Source organism: Triticum urartu, chromosome 7 (genome assembly GCF_003073215.2).
Source record: "Triticum urartu cultivar G1812 chromosome 7, Tu2.1, whole genome shotgun sequence".
Taxonomy (NCBI): Eukaryota; Viridiplantae; Streptophyta; class Magnoliopsida; order Poales; family Poaceae; genus Triticum; species Triticum urartu.
The window spans coordinates 637,938,913-637,945,403 of record NC_053028.1 but is presented as its reverse complement, the minus strand read 5'-3'; the positions used below and the strand labels follow the sequence as shown (position 1 = coordinate 637,945,403).

Genomic DNA, 6,491 nt, shown 5'->3' with positions numbered 1-6,491 from the left:
ATCATATTGCATGAAACTATCCCTCTACATCATGTCATCTTGCTTAAGGCGTTACTCTGTTTTTAACTTAATACTCTAGATGCATGCTGGATAGCGGTCGATGAGTGGAGTAATAGTAGTAGATGCAGGCAGGAGTCGGTCTACTTGTCTCGGACGTGATGCCTATATACATGCTCATACCTAGATATTCTCATAACTATGCTCAATTCTGTCAATTGCTCAACAGTAATTTGTTCACCCACCGTAAAATACTTATGCTCTTGAGAGAAGCCACTAGTGAAACCTATGGCCCCCGGGTCTCTGTCTCATCGTATCAATTTCCATTACTTTATTATTGCTTTGCTTTTACGTTTTACTTTGCATCTCTATACCAAAAATATTATTTATCATCTCTATCAGATCTCACTTTCGTAAGTGACCGTGAAGGGATTGACAACCCCTAAGTGCGTTGGTTGCGTTGAGCTATTGTTTTTGTGTAGGTACGAGGGACTCGCGCGTAGCCTCCTACTGGATTGATACCTTGGTTCTCAAAAACTGAGGGAAATACTTACGCTACTTTGCTGCATCATCCTCTCCTCTTCGAAGAAATCCAATGCAATGCTCAAGAGGTAGCAGCATCGCATCTGCGGTGCTTGGACGAACCGTTCGAGGGAACCGTGAGGTGCAGTTCGCGGGAGATCACCTTTCACGGGTCTTCGCTGTTCGCGGGAGACTGGTGACGCGAGGAGGGAGACGGCCCGGGAGATCGGCTACACGCATCACCAACTCTACTTCCGCTGCGATGACTGCGCCTCTAGTGGTAAACCCAAGCTCGTAATCTATTTCCAGCAACATGATCTTGGGTGCGCGGTAGCAAATTTTATTTGGCGCTAGCATTGCGTACCGCGTGTTCCAACATGTATTGTATTGTTTCGTTGATGAAACACTCTTGGTACCTGCTTAATTTATTCGTGCCATGTGTGTTTAACTAGTATCTTCATGGACAAACCGTACCATCATATATGTAAATAACATGGTAACTTATGTATGACACATTAGTTCCATAAAAAAAAACTTAGGGCATCTACAATGGGGGCACTTAGGCCCGACGCCGGGGTTCTATTCTTGGCAGTTTTGGTCTTATCCCAGTCGACCTTGGGAATTTGGTTAGCATCAATGCCAGTTTAGTCACCGGATGCCTTCTTCTTTTCTGTTCGTATGAGCCTGTATGAGCCTATTTAAGGGGAGCTGTGGATATTCTTTACGAGAAAAAAAATCAGTTTGTTAGCGCTTGAATAGGCGCCTCTGCGTTGGCCCAACAGCCTCTCCATTGTAGATGCCCTTATGTATGACATATTGACATGCATGGTAACTAGCGTAGCCTAATAACTGGTAGCCGCTAGTAACTTCTGTGTAAACATGGTAACTTATGTATGACATGCATGATAACTAGCACAGCCTGATAACTTTTGACCCGAAAAAGAAGTGATGGAAACATACCAACATAGAATCTACTCCCCCTGTCCCATAATATAAGAGCGTTTTTTACACTACTGCAATGTCAAAAACGCTCTTATATTATGGGACGGAAGGAGTAGTTTCGAAGGGCTCGTCATGAATTTAATGTTGAAAAGATTTTGACTCACCGATGGTTTGAGCTACAAAATATTTTAAATTTTTTAGATGTGAAAGAATCTAGAATGACATCAACTTTTATCCTAATGCATGCATGCATGTGCATGCGGGGAAAAGAGGATGATGAAGAAGCGTTTGTATCTATCCCTAAAAATATACCATAGCAATCACCAGTTAGCGATGTCCTGAATATAAACATTATGGATTATGCAACCATTTTTTAAATAACCGAAGCTTGTTAGAACGACGTTCTGAGGTGAGGTCACATTCGCGGAGCCACGTACTGTCGTACACACTCTCCAGATCATTTTTTGTTGTTTCTCTCCTGGTGCACGACGCCTTCCTTTTGCGGGAAATTTATTTCCATTATTGTTATTCCTTGTTCACATCCAACTACAATCCTGCATGAATGGGGTGTTCTCATCAAATAAAAGTAAGATTTTCCAAAAACAAATACAAAAGAAAGAAAATCACGACCCCCCCCCCCCCCCCCCCCCCCGAGTTAATGTGGTTCAACATTCACGCTTAAAGAAATTTGTTTAGGGCGTCGAAGAAACTGAAGTAACATTATGGTACTCCTCATCACCTTGTTAATCCCTGTATGTATCCAATAGCGTTAACTGCACCGAGGTTGAAACCAATTACATTCTCAAGCCTGTAAGATTACAAAACTCATAGTTAACTGTATGAAAATCGTCAACACTGATCGCAAGAGAATAACTAGACAGGACAGTACATATATACCAACTAGACAAGTATGAGTCAGCAAGTATTCATCCCATATCCTCAGCATGAACTTGCGGTCTTACTATCTCACAGTGCGAAGCACGTTATCCTTTTTGTTTTGTTTGGCTAACTTGTTCAATGCAATTGCACACAAGACACCTTCAATTATTCTTTTATATTTTTTGCTCATATGCATTATATGGTTTGGTACTATTTACATGAGTTGACACGACATTATAAGGATGCATATGCATGTTGCAGAGGCTGGGAGGTTTAATCTTCCTTAAAACAAACATATGCACATGGTGTACCAAAATTATTCTAGGCGTCACAGAAGTTCCTATCAGGATTCAGGACAAGACGACAGGAACAGATGAAACTATATGCACAAGTAGAAAGCAGTACCTGTATCCAGGTTTAGTGGACTTCCAGATTTGGACTGTCCCATCAAGTGAACCTACATGAAGTTCGGGGTGCCAACAAAGAGCATTAACACTCTTTGCATTCCCCCCCCCCCCCCCCCCCCCCCCCCCAGCGTACTAAAACAACATTCTTTCTCCAGATCCCAGATCTTATCGGACAAGAAAACAAGAGAACAACTTAGCATGCAGATAGAAACAGAGTGCATTAGTCTAATTTGAAGAATGTGTAATACCTTTGCAGCGCCATCCGAAGATCAAGAAAGTAAAAGCTGCTGATTCATATATGTGAAGTAATGGAGGCAAAGCACACCGGTTGTCCGTCTAACGTGGCATTGCACGTTGGAGAGTAAATGTCCCACATCTGTAAATCTCAAAAATTAGGCACTGCAAACGTAAGTTACTTGGTAGTTGAAATAAGAAGAGAAAAAGAAAACCTTGACCGTGTGATCCAAAGAAGCACTGGCAAATCTGGTGCTGTCATTTGGATCAAACATTACTTGTGTGACACATTTACCGTGCCCTAGAAACGTCCGCATGCACTTCCAGCCATTCTTCCAGTCCCAGATCTTTATCATTTGGTCATCTGATGCCGACAGCAAAAACGTATGTGTTGGATTTGCAGCCAAAGACCTGATGTGACGACCATCATGAGCTTCGAAGCTCTTGATTTCTTCCATTGTGTCATAGCTGTACACGTAGATGTACCCATCTCCACCACCAGCCACGAGCCATTCCTCTCATTCAATGAACGTTGCCGAATATACTGCAGTTGGAAAGGTTAAGAATCAGTGCAGTGGGTCATGCCTTCAAGTTCAAGTTCACGGTGAAAGGAAGGTGAATAGGGAAGCCGATAAGAAGGCATGCCTGGTTCCTCTGCGCTGACTTCAAAGGAATTTTCCTCTGTCTGCATGGCAAAAGAGATTATTTGATCAGTTCCAAAAAAAAGGTTTTATGGCGCAACACGATATGGCACACTACTTTAGCACAGAGTACACAGCAGCCCAGCAAACCAATACCTTGGTCTGGTAGTTCCAAATGCAAACACAACCCCTCCGATTGCTCGTCAAGATCCTATATTGCACAACCCGAAAAGTTTTAACGTGCATATAGAGGATATGTCGACGCCCACACGAATTAAGTGAAGTACTCACCATGGTTTATTTGGGTGCACGTCTACGGACAGCACCAGCCGATAGTTCTGACTGGCTATGACCTGATGATCCAAGAGAGCACCGAACAACAAAGTTACACAAATACCTCTACATGCTAATTAAGCTACTAGAAACTCCCAAACAAAAGCACAAAGCAGAACGAAGAAGAACAAAAAACATACCTCTGCTGCTGGTTGGATCGACTGTCACACAAAACAGAGGAAAATTGGATAAGGAATTTTAAGAATGACAATTTACACATCATCAGTGAACATATATGACATGTCTTTTCACCCAATCTAAAGCACAAAACCAAAAGGAGACGTGCCTGATTTGAGGTTGTACCCTCTTGTGGGTCACAAACAACACACAGCTTCACCTCTTTCACCTCATCACCGGCTAAGGAATCTGGGTGGGCATTCGTGAGTTGCTCCTCACGCGCCGTACCGCTCCGGAGGGTCAGAAACTCGCCATTTCTTGATTCCTTATGCTCGCGCATGGTCACATTTATGGTGTAGATGTGATTTGGCGGCACAACACCGCAAAGTGGTAGCTTTGTAAGGTATATCCTCGGATTTTCCGTTACAAGCATGAAGGCGATATGACCATCTGTTGTGTTCGTTAGAGAAAACAAGCAAGAGATCAACCTTTTTGGCTCAAAAGAGAAGCGGAGCTCTGGAGGTTGCACGATCAGACGCCTACTGGACCATGCCAAAGGTTCTGGCACGATCAGACGCCTACTGGACCATGCCAAAGGTTCTGGCATGATCAGACGCCTACTGGACCATGCCAAAAGTTCTGGCACGATCAGAGGCTTGCTGGAGCATGCCCGTCCATCAAGCATGTCAACAATGCCTTGTATGGAAGGTCTCATCTTCCTATCAGCATGCACACATTTTAGTCCAATAAGAATGCATGCTCTTATCTGCCACAAGGAATCTACATCAAGCGTACAGTGCTTGGACGCTATATAATCAATCATCCAATTAAGTTGCACCTATATACACGTACAGAACATGAATGTGATATCCTTGGAGATAAAATAGAAGCTAAAACTTAACGGAAGTTTCTAAATTTTGATCTGTGTAAAGTAAAGTAATATTTACTCTTACTTCATATATGTATTCTCTTCCAGATGGGTCTTTCTTGCCATTCTTCTTTCCTGTAGTGGTCTCCAAGATTAGTACACCTAAAGCATATATGTCTGATTGGGCGGAGAATTCTCCTTTGTGTAGATATTCTGGAGCCATGTATCCACTGAATATAATCAGCATTAAGAGTTCAATAAGCATTACTGGAGAGGAGAAAATATAATTTACATTACGACAAAGGACCGAAAATATTTTACAAGTTTATGGCTGGCTTACTAGGTCCCCGCGACATCGTGGGTATTTAACCATGTTGTATCTTCATAGAAAGGTCTCGAGGTACCAAACCCCGCAATTTTTGGTTCCATATCATCACCCAAAAGTATGTTTTGAGGCTTCAGATCTATATGGATAATAAGAGTTTTATGTAGAAAAAGTAAGCCTTGGCAGATTCCCTTAATTATTTTGAATCGTGTGTTCCAGTCCATGCCATTGGATTCTACAGAAGTTATACAAAAAATTATGTAAGTACCCTAAGATTATGACCTCCAACAATATTTATCTCTTAACGTATTAACAACACGAAAAACATTGGCGAATGACAAACTTTCAGTAAAGTACAACAAGACTTGTTCAGTTGACAATATGCAATATTATCACCTCCTTTTGCCATTTTCTTTATATGAGTACAAAATTTAAAGAAACATAAAACCAACAAAAGATCTAGATAGAGTATAATACTACAAGAAACTAAAGTAGAACATAAATATGCCAGATAGTGGATTGCGTACCAAAAAGATTACTGTGAAGACTTCCCATAGGTAAGTATTCGTAGCAGAGTAAAGATTCAAAAACCTCTGCAAAAATATACCTTCTTTCTGCACTACTTTCTTTTGACCTTCATGACAAAAGCCGACTAACTTTACAATATTTTTGTGTTGGAGAGCCATGATATTTTGAACTTCATTAGAAAATGCTTCAGCAAGCGGCACTGGAGGATCTTCTACAAGTTTCTTAACAACAATCATCCTACCATCTGGCATAATACCCTGTTTAAGTATAGTTACATACATCAGCATAACTGTTCTTTTTATCAACTTTTGAAAAGACAAAAAAGAGGTAATGCTCAATCATATGTACCTTATAAAGATTTCCAAATGCACTTTGACCAATCAGTCGTTCATCGGAGAAGTTTTTTGTAATGTTCTTCAAAAAGTCAAGTGGTAGGTCTTTCGGTAGTGTACTCTCTCTTTTTTCTGCGGGAGCCTTCGGTAGTGTACTCAGAAAGGTCAATGTCCTGCCTTGGACCTCAGTGCCTATTTCTGATGATTGAAACAGATATGAATGTCAGGGTCATCTTTCTCATTTTTCATTTTCGAGAGATATGAGTGTTTTTATTTCTGATGCACATAGCTTCGTTGAGAAAATTAGGCTCTACGAGGCATGAATTGCGTGAGTCCTACATATACCACCTCGTCCTCCATCACATC

General features: G+C 41.4%; 1 pseudogene; it reads right to left on the bottom strand.

Annotated features, from left to right (window-relative positions):
* Positions 1-2,196: 2,196 nt before the first annotated feature.
* On the bottom strand, positions 2,197-6,050 carry LOC125519261 (annotated as a pseudogene).
* Positions 6,051-6,491: the final 441 nt, after the last annotated feature.